At 38.7% G+C, this 17,756-nt stretch overlaps 1 long non-coding RNA gene across 5 annotated transcripts in view; it reads right to left on the bottom strand.

Moving 5' to 3' along the window:
* Positions 1-6,731: 6,731 nt before the first annotated feature.
* LOC126210130 (uncharacterized) overlaps positions 6,732-17,756 on the bottom strand; it is a 34,221-nt gene continuing 23,196 nt past the window's right edge. For all 5 annotated transcript variants that reach the window (XR_007540613.1, XR_007540612.1, XR_007540610.1 and 2 more), the window contains 3 exons: positions 16,488-16,537; positions 8,615-8,697; positions 6,732-7,045 (listed from right to left, as the gene is read on the bottom strand). This is a non-coding gene — a long non-coding RNA (uncharacterized LOC126210130). The remainder of the gene's footprint in view (positions 7,046-8,614; positions 8,698-16,487; positions 16,538-17,756) is intronic.

The raw sequence follows: 17,756 nt of genomic DNA on the forward strand, positions 1-17,756 counted from the left end.
ACGCGAGTTTCATCGATTTCCGGTGAGTAGTTAATTAGAAAAAAAAATCGGAGGCCTTAGAACTTGAATGCACCTCGTGCTTAGGGCCACCAGAGGGATAGTTTGCCCCTCTGACAGTTACTGGGCTTAATCCACAAAATTGGTCCTCAAAAAGCAGATCTCTGAGGTTGAGTAGTGATTACAGAATCCTCAATCTTCATACAATTATGGGCGGGTACCAAAAATCTAGGACTTCACCCATTATTTAGCGAACAACTCTGTTTTTAGTGTCATTGACTATAAAAAGGCGCACCAATGGCAAACACAAACTCACGCAGAAGATCGAGATGCAATCCGCTTTTGAACTAATTAATGAGGGCCTCACTCAGCCCATCACCTTGGCACACCTACTCCCTGATGCACAGCTGATCTTAACAGCAGACATGAGTGACTTGGCTATTGGTGCTATGCTGCAACAAGAGATGGGGGTCATTCAACAGCCGCTCAGGTTTCTCCTCGCTGAAGCTCAAGCCATCACAAAACAAGTGGTCTGCGTATGACAGGGAACTAAAAGCACTCTATGAAGCAATGCACCACTTCAGGCAAGGTTTACAAGGGCGCCCCCTGATTAATTACTACATTGATCATCGTATGCTTGCAGGCTCTATTCCAAACCCACCGAAGAACCATAGCCACCAACGGTTTCAGCACTTAAAATACGTTGTTCAGTTTATAATGGATGTCCACCACACCTGAAAGACGTGGAGAACATTGTGACAGACTATTTCTAGCATATTAGCATTTTGTGCTCTCACCTCGACTACAAACAGTTCGCTGAGGCACAACAAGATCAACAGTTACAAGGCCTCATTCATGACATGTCCACGAACCTATGCATTGAAATTAGATGAATCCCAGGTGCGACTCACCCTGTGATGTCTCACAAAATTGGACACGCCCCCTTGTTGCTCAAGATTTCCGCTGTCTTCTTCAAAAAAACTTCCTAATTTGGCACAGCCTGGTACTCAGCCAACCATTCACCTGGTGTCAGACTGGTTAGGATGGCCTGACATAAAGAAAGACTGTAAACTATGGGCTCACGCATGTGTCCTGTGTCAACAAACTAATCACATCACATCACACACAACCACCTTAAGGTCGCTTCGGAACACAAAAAAAGTGCTTTCAACACTTACATATCGATCTCGTCGGCCTACTACCTGTCTCCAATGGCTATCGCTACATTCATTTGGTGATCTATTGTGTGATGGGTTGAAGCTAATGAGGTAATGACTCAATCTACCACCAAAGCATTCACTGAAATACAGGTCTCATACTTCCACTGCTTCAGTGACAAGGGCTGGCAGTTCGAATTTCCCATCTTCCTGGAACTTTCTCATATGACAGGCACTAGGATATTTCATAGAATCCACAAAGCAGTGGTCTTTTTGACCGGTGGCAACACACGTTATAGGCAGTCCTCATGTGCCACAGAAGACTACTTACTCAGCCACCACCATGGGTACTTTTGAGAGTCCACACAGCACAAAAACAGGCCGTTTCAGCCTCATTGGCTGAAATGGCATATAGTGAAACTATATCCTTGCTATTGGACTTTGCGCTCCAAGAGCCGTCAGTTATGCCCGCAGAATAACCTGACCTAGTCTCTTGTGTGAGGGGACACGTTGCTCACCTCCATATGCCTCAGCCGCTTCTCGGTGGACAAAATCTTTCCACATAAGGCACTTACAGAGTGTTATTTCACAATGTTACGAGATGACACAGTACAGCCTCTCCTGCACCCACCATACTCAGGCCACCACAAGGTGTTTCGAAGAGACAATTGTACCTTCCACACATTATTGAATGGTAAACCTACAACATTGTCTGTAAACAGACTGAAACAACAAGACAGCTCACCAGCCGATAACACTTGCCAAGTTCTCCCCTCTGCTACACCTTTTGACCCTGCCACCACTGACGCTGTACCGTCAGCCTTTGAATTATGACTGGACGCCCAAGTCGTCCTCCCCAAAGCACACATCAGGATCAAAGACAATGGCATTCTCATACAAAGGTCACCTCGCAGCCCACCATATTGCAGACGGCTCCATCACATGGCTCATCTGCAGACCTGTCAAAGTACCACACTTCACTTCACAGTGCTCCACACTGTGGGGTAGAGGGGGGGGAGGTCTCTGTGGAAACACTGTGTCGACCACCATCGTCGCTGGTTCTTGACCGGCACATCACAAAGAACTCTTTAATTGTTAGTCTGCCTTAGAAATTTGTTAAGATGTCTCTGACGTGTACGTTCCTTTCATTAATAAAGTATATTATACAGATCTGTGTTGTGTTGTTATTCATTTCATCATCGCAGTTCAAACGAATTTACATAGAAAGCAGCGCCAGTGCAAAAACTGGACGAATTGATATTCACCTAACAATCAGAAATGGTGGACAGGAATTTGCAATGAACAATAACAGACTTTTGGCTCTGTCAACGACTGCAGCAGATAGACATGTGAAACATAAAAATATTGTTTTCTTTGTTCTACTTTGTGCGTAATTAAAACTCCCAAAAATGACTGAAGGACAGGGATATTCAGAATTTAAAAAAGCTGGTAATTACGCTGAATAAATTAGTTAACCAATCTATAAAGCTGAGTCAATCAGTGGAGGAACCAAATGTGGTTATCAAACAGTCAGACAATCAGTCTGTATTAAAAAGTGAAGAGAATTCTAAAGCTGTGAGACAACACCTTGGAAATTTGAGTCAAGACGTAAAAACATTACACAATTCTACACAGCATCTCGAAAGTTTGGCTCAAGAAGCAAAAATAATATTCAGTTCATTTCATGAAGTTACAAATACAACTGTAATTGTAGCACCAACAGTCTTAACTGTAAGATATAGCAAAACTGAAATTAGTGTTCTAGATGATTTAGCAAACTTGCCGACTATCAGTGACAATTCTAAGGAAGGTATTCATAATCAAAAAGAAGAAGATAATGTTATAAGTGCAATAAATGATCCTGTTGCAAAGACAAATTGTTTTCCTGCTGTAAAAGACAAAGCATTACACGAAATGTTTTTGCCCTGGTTGTTAATAGCCATTCCAAACTATCGGTTTGGAGATAACTGTCTGAGATTTTCGAACATACATCTTTTTTCTGGAAAGCTATTACGATTTTGCTGTCCACTGCAGTCTCATTGGTGGTCGATGTATCAGCCTGAATTTTGTGGTCTGTCTAGAAACATAAGCATACACATTTGTAGTAGTACTGCCAGTAATGAAATATTTACAACACATAACTTGGGTGAAAAATCTTGTAAATTTAACTCGCAAATTTCAATGACTGATCAAATATTTTGAAGCAACACTCTACCAGTGCTAATGTCGCAACCAAATTACAAAGACAGTTGCTTAATTTGCGTAAAAAATTTAAAAGTATTGCTCTTTTAGCTGCTTTAAAGGAAAGAATGCCAGTCCGTAAAAGCAATATCATGTGTGTTTTTGGTAGGAATGTACACAGTTCTGGTTTGAACTGCTTAAAGAAAAAGTGAATGTAAGATATAACAGTATTATTATGCGTATTTATGGAAAGTGAGATGAAAAGCTATTTTTGGATTTGACACTGAAATGGAAAATGCAGCACAGAAGTACTGGTTAAGACAAAAATGTAACCCAACAAACTGCATAACCCTGAAACCATAGTGATGCATAAGTGTTTGTGAAATAACAAATTATTTTATTGTTTTATTTTACTTGTAATATGGACTTTGCAGTTTTGATTAAGCTGTGGGTAATGTTAGAATGTATATTGCATAGTGCAGTTACTGATTTTTGTAAGCACTATACAATTATTTATTACCATATACTATTGCGGCAAATTAGTGATTCTGCAGCTTTTGAAAATTCTATATTTTGCTGTCTTATTTAGGGATACTCTGAGATTGTTAAATTATTACATGTAGTGGCCTATATACAAATTTTGTAATTAATTTGGGATAATTAGCAAAACTGTGTTTGTTATTAGAAAAATTTTCGATATGAAGGGGTATTTAGTTTCTACTGGTATTCTATAATAAAACAGTTAATAATAAATGAAAGAATACAAAACTTATTAAAGGTAACATCAGAAGCAGAGATCTGAATGAATTATTTTTGATGAGTAATAGCTATTTGCAGTCATTCCTTATATAATTTGAAGTACTTGTTAATCATCATAGAACACTTTCATGAAAAATGAGAGTAATTAATATTAGTATTATATGCATTTTTCCTCTTTTGTGTGGAGCAGATGATGCTGATAATATAATGATGATAGTTTTAATAAGATGATGAAGAAATGAATTTTATATTGATGTCAGAAAGGTAACTTTACTGCTGTTGATGAAGTTTTTTAGTGACCTGTAAGGTAAGGAGACTATATTATGAGAAGAGGTGTGTGTGTGTGTGTGTGTGTGTGTGTGTGTGTGAGAGAGAGAGAGAGAGAGAGAGAGAGAGAGAGAGAGAGAGAGAGAGAGAGAGAGAGTGATGGTTACTTATTTATTTTGGCCTGTGTGATCATTAATCATAAGTTTGTGAGATGAAGGGCTCACTGTCTCATTTTTAAGTTAAATAAAAATGCATTTGTCAATAATATTCAACAATGAATTTTCTCCAGTGGAAATTCGTTTCAACTTGATATTAGTATGCAAGCCTGGGCTAACACTGTAAAATCTCTCTTTCTGAGCTGATTGCCTTTGTCTAGTTGCTACAGTCATGAATTACCTTTAGGCCGCTTTCTTTATTTCAGTCAACAGGATCGGAAAGCCAATAGGGAGTCTTAAAATGGTTCAAATGGCTCTGAGCACTATGGGACTTAACAGCTATGGTCATCAGTCCCCTAGAACTTAGAACTACTTAAACCGAACTAACCTAAGGACAGCACACAACACCCAGCCATCACGAGGCAGAGAAAATCCCTGACCCCGCCGGGAATCGAACCCGGGCGTGGGAAGCGAGAACGCTACCGCACGACCACGAGATGCGGGCAAGGAGTCTTACATTTTGGCTACCATGAGTAGGACTTGTTTTCTCTGGATCAGACAGTAATAACATTAACAATCTGTATAAGTGTAATAATCTGTGTCAGTGACTGTAACATTCAAACACTAGAGAAAAACATGTGCAACCAAGTGGTAAATGTTAGAATTATTATTTCAACGAAAAAGGCTAAATATGCATCACAAACAGAACTGTAATGTGTTGAATACATACCTATGAGGTGTGTGAGAAAAGTAATGATACTGACAACACTGATCTGGCAATGCTGCATTGTTCTAGTTGTGCAGACAGGTGTGTTTACCCCTCCCAGATGCTCAGTTCGATTTTCAGCTCCGCACGGCCCTCGCGTGACTTTTGAGAGTGCCATCACTGAGGCTGTATTTTTGTTGTGACGAAAATTGCACAGTGGAATTTAGAGCAACGTTATGCCATCGAGTTTAGTGTTCGAGAAACCGAGAGTGTGACCTCTGAAAAGTTGAAACAGGCCTAAGAGAAACATTTCTTATCAAGAGTACAAGTTTTTCACTGCCACAAATTATTTTTGGAAGGCCGAGAATCCGTTGAAGATGAACCTCGCTCCGGGAGACCTTAAACTTAAAAAACTGAATAAAATGCAGAATGTGTGCGTGCTCTTGCGAGATCAGACCAATGTTTAACAATAACGACAATGGGTGACCTGTTAAACTTAGGCATTTTCGCCATAAATAAAATTTTGATCGAATTTTTGACAACTGCAAAAGGTTTTCACACATTACTGACACGTAGTTGTGTCCGACTAAGGTCTTTGCATATTTTGTGGTCTGATGTGCACAGATTTCTTGGTAGGTAACTGTTAGGTTGATGCAGAAGTTCATAGCACTTTCCTACAAGTTTTATAAAAGCAACAGATATGCATAACAGAGACGTTAGTCATCAATAACACATTCTCTTTGACTATTTACAACAGTCTGTCAACACTGTGGTAACTTTTTGATTCCGCTATTTTACAAATCATGTTGTCTCGAGGCGAAGAACTCGTCGAGCCGTGTTCGGAGCCCATTTTCATCTGGAAAGGAAGTTCATTAAAGGTTGTTCAATGGAGAGCAGAAAAGGTGAAAATCTGAGGGCGCAAGATCAGGTGCAAAATGCATGTGCGGAATGACTTACCAACTCAGTTCCTGTACAGCGTTTTTTGTCAATTTAGCAGAATGAAGGAGTGGAGTAGCATCATTTCACACAGTCTTCTTCAATTGCGCCTGCAAGACGTCTCTGTTGTTGACAATAAATGTCAGCAGTGATGGATACCCCTCGGGGAAGCAATTCAATTCATAGTACACCATACCATCGCTGTTCCACTAGGTGCATAACATTATCTTTTGTAGGTGCACGCACATCTTTGCACGGGAAGTTTCTGTTTTGTTTGGGTCTCAACCATTGTTTTCTTTTCCTTATGTTAGCATAAAGACAACATTTCTTATCACCAGTAACGATAGAGGATAGTAGTGGTCGGTGTTGTTCACGAGACAACTGATGAAGAGCAAGCAGAGATGCACATATGGCCACCGACTGATTTTTGCCGTTTTGACTTAGAACACCATGTATCCATAAAACCGACTTTTTAACTTTCCCCACTGCACGCAAATGTCGCATGATTGTGGAATGATCAAAGTTTATCACATCTGACACTTCTTGGGTACAGCGCAGTTGTAGTAGTAGTAGTAGTAGTAGTAGTAGTAGCTTTATTCCTTTGTAGAACTCTTTTTACAAGGATATAGGACATGGCAAAGTATTTACAAGTTCAGATCAATTTAAAATAAGCTAATTCATATACACATACATTTACAAACTTCTAGTTAGAGACAGTCATTAGATTTACTCCTGGTATACAATACCTCTTTTACAAATAATGTAATGCCACGCTGTTCACTCATATCTCAGACACTCTGGTGATCTCTGGACCATTTTCTGTACTGCATCTTCCCATTTGTTGTCCTGTAAAACTGAGTCAGCATCCCTCTATAATGAGTGAGATGCTGAGCTCAGAAAGAGGAAGAGATGTTAGTATTGCACTATGCATAGCTTGGAGGTAAGTTTTTATAGAAAAGGAAAAAAGAAGGGAAAAAAAGTATGAAGGTGTTATGTGGAATGCTGGATGTTTTATAATGATTATTATTATTATTTATATAACATTTTTTTTTTTTTTGCCAAACCCCTACTCTGTTTTATCTAAGTAATCCTTCAATGTATAAAATGCATTGCATAACAGGTACTTATTAGCTGCCTTTTTAAAGAAGTGTATTTTTGCAATTTCTTTAATCTCTTTTTGGTAATTTATTGTACAGTTTTATTCCTTGGTATATAATGCTGTTTTGAGTTTTACCTTTTTTTTGGTAAATGTAAGTTGAGTCTAGCTCTTGTTCCATGGTCATGGATAGAGCTGTTTGCGTATTAATTACCAATGTTATAGCAACGGTGAACTAAAAGTAAAAAATGACAATCCGTAAATAAACCCAAAGCAACCGGAATACCAACATGCAAAATGAAAAAGGTACAAACTTGTGTACCAACCTAATAGTGTGAATTACTCCTTGACTTTGTTTCAGAGGTCATTCATTTTGATACTTTCCAACATTGGTATCTATCTTTCCAGTGTGCATTGCATGGATTTCAGTTTTGCTATTAACTTTTTATTTTAGCGAAAATATCATATATGGAGTGCATATTTTCACTGCCAGTCTCCTCTACTTGTTATCAGGTTATCATCAGATAATATTAATCTGGTACTCAGTAGCTCACCAGAGTAGTTGCAGTTTCAGGGCTGCTTTAACACCCAGTGACACATGGAGCCACTTTGGGTGCTGAGCTGAGAGGGGCTCCTGAGGTACACAAGTGCAAAACTTGTACGCAGGGTCTATAATAACTAGCAGCGAAAACTGACACTGTTGAGAGCGCGATAATAGAAGCAAAAATGTTCCAGTACACTTGGGTCCACAAAGGAGATTTTTGCACCACCTAATTATATATGTGTGGGTACGAGCTGCCATTGATTTCAGTATCAAATATGGCCCCAGTTAGTATAAACTTATTTGAACTGTAAAATTCTGAATTTTTCGAAACTCAAATTGATAAAGATATATCTTAGGTCAATAATTTCTCAAGGATGATTGTATGGACTGCTAACATTAATGATTGAAAGTGGTCCCTTGAAGTCAGTAGATTTACATTCTATTTTAGAAACTTTTGCTAAGATAAAGGCTAGAAAAATTTGAATATAGTATTTTATATAATGACATTTGTCAGCACATAAAAAATTTTCTAAACTTTATCTAATTACTGGCGAGTTTTCCTTACATGTATCACAACCTATGCAATTAAAAAGTGTCTTATATTTAATATATCAATATAAAATTAGATGATATTTGCGGATTTCTGTCCAATTTTTTCTGATGGAAAGTCAAATAATTTGTGAAATATGTACTCAAAATGTTCATTATTTAACTATCAATACTCATAAATATTACATTTCTGTTGAAGTTACAACAATACAATAGGTCTAGTTCTTTCTGCTTTAGCTAAGAACTTTTAAGAATGTCAGGAATTACCTTGAGTGGAATGTATCGTTTTATCTTTTAATAAAAGTCAGAAATTTACTTGAGCCACAGGACTGTCGCTGTAGACCTTGTTCCTGAAAGAAAAAACAACCCTTTTCAATGGTCTCTAGATTTAGATTAATTTTTAAAGCTTTTATTAAGAGCCTGGGGTAAGGAAATTAACGTCTCTGGGAGGAGCTTCTATGGAAAAATGGGGTGAATAGGGAATTGAGATACTAGCATTCGGCTTTGACCAGTGTCATAGTGAACATGCGAAAAACTGTTCAAACAACATTGCAACTAGAACGTAACATCATCGGCAATATTCTGAAACATAACAACATAGTTTTTATTATGGAAGTATACTAGGCCAGGAAAAAAATACTTTGTGATCAGTGACACATAAATAAGAAAAATATTTCGTTTCTTGGAAAGAAAATGAATTGAGTATCATAAAAACAAGTTCTACAGCTGTAATGGAGATCGTGAAAACCAGTACAAACTATAGAATTACGCTGGTCAACAATGAAAATGTTAAATAATTGCAGCTGATGCTTACGTATTTGCATCTGTCAAATCCAAGAACGAAGTCAGAAATGTTCCATCACCAACGAATTTTGTGTAAAATAAAAAAAAGCTTCCATGTTTATATAGAGTAAGACGCTAAACATAGTAATTAAAAGGAAAATTAACTGGGTCAACAGTTGACATATTTGCGTTAGGCGATTGTTGTCTGTAGCCCCAGGAATGCCAACAATGTTCAACTGTGAACTTTTTCTCACTATAACAGTCTTCCAGCCCAGGCCAAGGTTTGCTCCAACAATAGACAAAAAAGAAGATCTGTTAACGATTGATATCATCCTGCTTAGTTGCCAGAGGAGTAGAAGCTTTATTTAATGAAATAAGTGTGTGTTCTTCAGCTGTGAACTGACCTGTGTAGTTTCAGCCAACAGCTTAAGCACTGTGTTTTAGGTGGAGAACCATGTCTTGCAAAAGTGGAAACAATAAAAATAATTCTGGTTGTGTTTTTGGGGCATTCACTTCAAAAGCACAGAGGCGAAATTTTACTCCTGGATTTGAAAGACCTTATGAGCGTTATTTTGACAATTAAGCAGACCAGAATAGGTGATGGGCTTCAGAAATCCATTGTACTAAATGCATAACATTATTAACTGACTGGTTAAAAGGGTCCTGTCATATGCCTTTTACAGTTGCTATGGTGTGGAGCTTATGGTCATATAACAGACTGCTACTTCTTCTTGATGAATAGATCTGGAATCAAACTTCCTGGCAGATTAAAACTGTGTGCTGGACCGAGACTCGAACTTGGGAGCTTTGCCTTTCGCAGGCAAGTGCTCTCTGTGAGGATGGGGCTTGAGTCGTGATTGGGTAGCTCAGTTGGTAGAGCACTTGCCCGTGAAAGGCAAATGTCCTGAGTTCGAGTCTCTGTCCGACACACAGTTTTAATCTGCCAGGAAGTTTCATATCAGCGCACACTCCGCTGCAGAGTGAAAATCTCATTCTAGATCTGGAATCAGTTCAAAGTCCAAACATACTGTTCAACATTCCTCTTTAGGATCAGCAATTCGACTAGTGCCTCATGGACGAGGCCTTCTCATACCACCACCACTAGATGACAAAAACTTAATTGAAGATTTTCAAAGAGTTAATGATGTTAGTGAATTAGAACAGTAGAGTTGTGCAAATTTAGTGGGAGAAGATACTACAAATGAATCTCAGTTTCTAACACAGGAGGAATTAAATGACTTGGCTCGTGATCACAGGTTACCTTAAAATAAGCAAAGTTACTTGCTTCCAGACAGAAAGGCCAACATCTCCTGGAGGATGGCAACAAAATAAGTTCCTTCCATTTATGGCAAAATGAATCTGATAATTTATTTTCTAAAGAGGAAGATATAGTTTTCTGTAATAATGCTGATTTCTTGACAGAGTCACTGGGTGTTGAACACAAAGCTGAAGAGTGGTAGTTGTTTATCGATGCCTCGACAACCAACTTGAAACGCATCTTGCTTTGCGATGGATATCAGCTGTCTTCCATTCCTTTAGCCAACACTGTTCGTATGGAGGGAAATGACATAAGCATGCATCTCTAGCTATCCTGTAACTGATATGGTCAGTCATCAAGGCAGATATGTGCAAATTTTAAAGTGATAGTTATTCTACTTGTATTACAACTTGGCTGTACAAAATTTTGCTGCTGCATGTGCACGTGGGATCACAGTGATAGAAGCAATCATTATATTGAGTGAAGCTGACAAAAGAGATACACTCAATCTGAGACAGGCAAATGTATTTTCAATGGCATATTACATCCCACGACCTTGTAATTCTCAATGAACTCAATGACTAGGTCCCTGTAATGTTAAGAACTGTAGTTTCCTAGAAAGTATATGACAACCACTTGAAAGTGCTGACAAATCTTACTGCCTCCTTTACATACCAGACTAGGTTTCATTAAGAATTTTGTAAAATCAGCAGATTATGGTGGGAGTGCATTTCTCTTCCTAAAAACCAACTTCCCAAAGGCCAGCGAAACTAAACAAAAAGAAGAAATGTTTGTTTACTCTCAAAATTAGAGAACTTATGAACGATATACAATTTAATAGCCTGTTAAATATGCAGGAATCAGCTGCATTGTTCTTTCGAAAACATTGTCATATACTTTCTAGAAAACTACAGTTATAAACATTACAGAGACCTAGTCATTGAGAATTACAAGGTCGTGGGATGTAATATGTCATTGAAAATACAAATGCTGCACTCCCAGCCTGATTTATTACCAGAGAAACTTCACTCTATCAGCAATGAACATGGCATGTGTTTTCACCAGGACCTGGCTGAAAAGGGAAAATGCTATCAGGAAAAATGGACTCCAAATATGTTGGCGGCAGTGGCGAGGCATGACTTTCAAAGGTAAGGTAGTTCAACGTAATTTCCATTAAAATAAAAGAGAATAATGAACGTCGTATATACGATTTTTTATTTATCTCAGTAAAAAAAGACTTAAATTCTTAAAAGTATACAACGAATTGCATATTTTCATAAATAAGAGTAAATTAAAAATCATACATAGATTTTCTCGCATCACGTCGACCCCAGATTTCCTCTCCAAGATCTAAATCACGTCATCGTGGAAGGACGGGCTTTGGCGCAAAATTGCAAACAAGAACTTTTCATTGCTGAGGAGAGCTAGCGAAGAAAATCCCTCCTGACCTTACGTATTTTGAAGATAGGATTGAATTCCCTTCATTACTGAGGATGACCCCTCAGCAAATGAACTAGATATTGGAACAGTTATTACTAAAAGGACACGTTTATGCAGTTCTGGGAATGCAGCCACTAAACCCACTTCTGTCAAATGCCAATGCAGTTTCACGACTGTCAAATGCCAATGCAATTTCACGACAGTGTCCTTCTGCATTTCAATTTCTCTGCATAACTCACACAATTTACTTCGTCAAATTTGGAAAATCAAATAATTTGCCAAAGCTCTGCCCTTCTTCTGGAAACTGTTTTGCAATTTTTTTAAAGCTCACTGGCTTGAAAATATTATGGCATTTGAGGTTTTCCAAGTTGGCGAATCTGGAATCAATATGCTCTTCATTACACAATAATGTCCAAGAATAATCTCTTATTAGAAGTTGATTCATTTTCACTGGCTTATTATCTACTCAGTGTTTTATTAGGGTCAACATACCACAGACATCAGATACTTTAAACCAGATAGATTCAAAATCATCCTCTAGTTCCATAAATTGCGTTGGAAATTGGTCAACTTGTTTCCAGCGAAACTCAATATCAAAAGTCTTCTTTTGGAGTACTTGAAACAATATGCCAGCCCCAGGAAATACACAACAGAACACAAGAAAAAAACAGTTGAAAATAAACCATTGTCTTGTTGAAAGAAGACCTTTAGCAACCTATTCTGTATCTGTATCCGAACTATACACAGTTTTTACCATTGAATTTAGCAAATTCTTTATAACTTGTTTGTATTTTCACACAATTATTGTAGCCTGTTACCATAATACCATCTTGTTGGAGCTAATGATGGAAATCTTTGTTTATTTCTCAGTCCAGTGCTGCCATGCGCTTTGTAAACATAATACCAAAGTTAGAAAGTGAAGTATTAAATATTTTACACTGCTTAATAAAGTTCACCGCTTGTGACAAAACTACATTCAATCCATGTGCATAGCAATGCTAAAATACAGCTACAAAACTACATTCAGTCCATGTGCATAGCAATGCTGAAATACAGCTTGAGGGCAATTTTCTCTTGACCTCATCTGAAAACCACTGTGTTCCACTGACATCACTGCTACCCCATCATATGTCTATGACACCAGCTTTTTTTTTTTTCACAATTAAATTCTTTTAAGATATCAAAGACAAACTGCTAATGAACTTGCTGTTTATCAAAACTGATATCTCTGAAAAACAGGAATTTTTCTTCAATACTTCCAATTTTTGTCACAAACCTGAGGATGAGTGGAGATCTAAAAGTTCCTGTTTGAAGAATTGGCGTGCCAATCAGATATAATCACAGTGGGTACTGAGGCTATCATCCCACCAATTCGCCAGACTGAGGATGCTCGTTTGGTAACATGCAGTGTCCTGGTGCATGAAGAAGTCTGTAACTGCCTGCTGCACATCCATGGCCAAAAAGAGTCGTTGAGTCTTCCAGGCCTTTTAAAAAGGACCAAAGGTGTGATAATTGCATGGGAAGAGATCAGAACTATAGGGCAGGGTGCTCGAGTGTCTCCCACTTGAACTCGTATATCTTCTGTGTTATGACAGTAACAGGGCAGAGCTGATATGAGAGAAGTTTGCATTGTTGCCAAATTTCCTCCCACTCCTGAAGTCTGGTACAGGGTTATAGAGGCAGATGTGGCAACATCACAATTTAATTATGTTAATTAATCAATTTAATTATGCAAATTAGCCCTTCTCCACCCCTCCCCCATTTGTCTTATGGGGGAATTTCGAATTTTGGGGGGAATTTCTTTGCTCCAAGGCTGTGCTGACGTCACACTACCACCCTCCACAAGGGGGTGGCGGGCAATTCAAAATGGTGGGTGCCCTTTTCGGGACGCGAACCGTAGTTCTTCTGGGTGTAAACTCCAAATGCACCCCCCTACAAATGGAAACGGTCAGTGTCTGCCCAGCTGCAGGAGAGGAATGTTAGGTTAGTGTACTTTATTTTTTTTGGGTGGGAAAGTGAAGTACAGATCGGTCCTAATTACGTAACTAACTGTAAAAGTTGGTCCCAATTACACATCTATACACCTTGCGCTACACAAGGAGTGCATAAAACCACAATGCAACTAAAAAACTGACGATGTCATACAACTAGTGTTATCCTGCTGGAAGAAAAGATTCACAGTACCACTCGAAACTAGTAGCAGATGTACTCAAAATAAGTAGTAATTCTACATAGGATGATCCCTTTAATTACAAGTCAAAATAAATCTCTCTGCTCCACTTGTGAATTGGCAAGAAAAAGGCTGGAGCAGAAGGTACTATATTTTTGGCAAGACATGTTCAACTGACAAGATGTTGGTGTTGGAGAAAGAGGAGTTGAATAAGTGAATTGCCTGTAAGTATAGCCCTCTACATGAGGAATTGAAGGAGGTGATAATGGATGAGCATAGGGGGAGGACTTTTCAGCAAATAATGATGATGCAAGGAGATGGACTGGAGATGCATTTCACAACTCACCTGTACTTGAGCTGTTTGTGTTTCTGAAATGGCTGGTCAGTCCACAGTGCAGAAAGTGACTCACGCACCCACAACCATCCCTTTTTACCGACTGCGTGTGTGTCTCGCTGTTTGACCGTGGAGATCGCTACAGACGCCTCAAATTGCATTGCTGTACGCACTACTCGACAAACACCCCACAGCCCTGGTTCTCGAAATTCAAATAACCGGTACTCTCTTTATTTCTCGACAACTTCGCCCTGTTCTGTTGCCCTCGAAAGCTGTCTTTGGTATACCTGCTGAGTAACTTATGCACTGATACACAGTAGTAAGGCCAACACATGCTACCACTACTGATGGAAAATGCTTCACTGTTCCAATTACAGATCGAAAACATTGTGGGGCACTCATAAGCAATGCAGTGCACATACTGGAAATTGAGATAAATTATTGTACATCAAGAAATAAAAACCTCCAGGTTTGTTGATGACATTGTAATTTTCTCTGAGGCAGTAAAGAACTTGGAAGACCAGCTGAATAGAATAGACAGGGTCTTGAAAGGAGGATGTAACATGCACATCAACAAAAGCAAAACACGGATAATGGAATGTAGTCGAATTAAATCAGGTGATGCTGATGGAATTAGATTAGGAGATGAGACAGAGTAGCAGATGAGTTTTGCTATTTAGGCAGCAAAATAACTGATGATGGCCAAAGTAGAGATAGTATAAAATGTATACTGGAAACGGCAAGAAAAGCGTTTCTGAAGAAGAGAAATTTTGTTAACATCGAGTATAGATTTAAGTGTCAGGAAGTCTTTTCTGGAAGTATTTGTATAGAGTGTAGCCTTCCATGGAAGTGAAACAAGGATGATAAATAGTTTAGACAAGAGAACAGAAGGTTTTGAAATGTGGTGCTACAGAAGAATGCTAAGATTAGATGGGTAAATTACATAATTAATGAGCTGGTACTGAACAGAGTTGGGGAGAAAAGAAATTTGTGGCACAACCTGACTACAAGTAAGGATTGGTTGATAGGACACATTCATAGACACCAAAGGATCACCACTTTAATGCCAGAGGGAAGTGTGAAAGGTAAAAATCATAAAGGGAGACCATGAGATGAATACAACAAGGAAAGTCAAAAGTATGTAAGTTGCAGTAGTTATTCAGAGATGGAGATGCTTGCATATGAAAGAGTAGCATGGAGAGCTGCATAAAACCAGTCTTGGGACTGAAGACAACAAAACGACAGCAGGCAGTTATAGTGTTGACGTTCCATGTAATGTTGTATGTGAAGTACACTGACTGTGGAACCACACTGACTGAAGAATCAAGTCACTCTTCATCTTTGGCTATCTTCAGTGCCACCAGAAACATAGCCTTGACTATATTTAGAGAGGATACAACCTATTTTACAAGAAAGATTCCCTTTACCTAGAATCTTTCTCCTTTAGTCTTTTGAAGTGGAATGCTAACCTTCAGTTTTAATTACTAGGCCTTGGGCATGTCCCATGAGCATTACCTCCAAAAACTTTTGTGAAGAGTTCCGAGTTGTTCTTATAGATGGTCCCTATCAGCAGTCACAGCTGCCCCATGAACAAGCGTATTGGGAACACATTTGGTCTGTGGAAGATGATGACATCTGTCTGCTCATAGGTAAAGATCTACACTAGTCAGGTTGCAGAAGACAGTCATGTCTGACAGAGTGTAGAGAGGCATTCAAGAAAGGGGGCATCTACCCTTTCCCAAAAACACAGTACACTTGATGTTCCTGGGAATGTCATTCAGATGGATCAAGAAGAAATGAAGTTTTTCCTCACCATGGGAACACTCTACAAAAGACGCATCCACATACCTGTTAAAGATGACAGGCTTAAACCTTGCAGAATCCAATATCTTTTCAAAATCTTAATGGAGATTCACAATTTTACCAGAGGTTCAAAGTGAGTAATTTCAAAGTGTTCACATTTCCCAGCCCTATAAATTTTAATTAATTACAGAATACATGCTCCTTGTGGAACAGGAGTATATGGCTGAACTAGTGCATGAACATAACAGGCACTGGCTACTTTCTGCTCTCTACTGCATTGCTTACAACACGAAGCTGCAAAACCAGCCATGACAATATGGAAAAGAAGAGAGACAAAAAGGCTATACAATACCTTTCTGGTTCAATGCCGCTACTTGCTGACTCCACTTCATGTTTCAAGTCCTGAAAGAAGGATTAACAGCGTCTGTAATGACAACAACAACAACAACAACAATAATATAATAATAATAAGACAGAATACATGGTCTGCAAACAACAAGTACCACAATTCACCATGAAGGCATGATGATTGCATGAGAAGAGATCAGGACTCTAGGATGGGTGCTGGAGTATCTCCCACTTGCATCAGCGTAACTTCTGTGTTACAACATTTGCAATATGGGGACGAGAGTTACCATGAAGCATCAGTACCCCTTCCGCGCACCATTCCACAACAGTGGTCTCCGACAGACAAGCTGCCCCATATACATTCCTCATTCTCCAATTGATATCTGTCACTATTTGTCCTTCGGCAGCCAAGAAAAGAATAACAGCACGCTGGAAGTGTTTGGGTGCATTCGGTAATTATGTCGACACAGTTCACAATTCTGCAGTTACCACACGCACATCAAAAAGACACAAATGCCATACTAACCCTTTGCCCACATCAATGCTTACCGTATCTACTCGAATCTAAGCCGCACTTTTTTCCTGGTTTTTGTAATAAAAAAACCTGCCTGCGGCTTAGAATTGAGTGCAAAGTAAATGGAAGTTCTGAAAAATGTTGGTAGGTGCTGCCACAACTAACTTCTGCCGTCGAATATATGTAGCGCTACCCAGGCATGCTTTGCAGGCATAAAGATAAATACTGGCGCCAAAACCTATGAGTCAGTAAATAAATTAAAAAAAAAAAAAGGTAGAAGAATGTAAACATTCTGCCATGTATTCTTCCGTGTTTGCTGCTCTCTCATTTAAATGCTGTCTGCCTAATAAACTATGAAGCTAGCGTGAGACAGCAGCAAATGCGGAATAACATACATACCATGTCATGTTAATATTCATATTATTCTTATGCTGAATAGTGATAGCCAGAAATTAAGCATGGCAACTGACTAGATTTTTAAATCTAAGATAACTCTAATTTCTGTGCAGAATACAATGTACTAAAGAGGCGCCTGCGAAGATTTTCAAATGGAGAAAAATTTTCACTAAATTCTCGTCAGAACATCTTCTATCATACGCAGTCTATTATTTGGTTCTTGTTGATCATTATCAAAGAAAGTAACAACAAATAGCAGTCTCTTGCCATTGTTTCGCTTACGAGACAATTCCTCTCTTTTTTTTATTGTAAGCCGCGGTAGCACGCACAAAAGCAAGCCATGCCGCGAGCAGCGACAGGTAA

The sequence above is a fragment of the Schistocerca nitens genome, chromosome 10, assembly GCF_023898315.1.
Source record: "Schistocerca nitens isolate TAMUIC-IGC-003100 chromosome 10, iqSchNite1.1, whole genome shotgun sequence".
NCBI lineage: Eukaryota > Metazoa > Arthropoda > Insecta > Orthoptera > Acrididae > Schistocerca > Schistocerca nitens.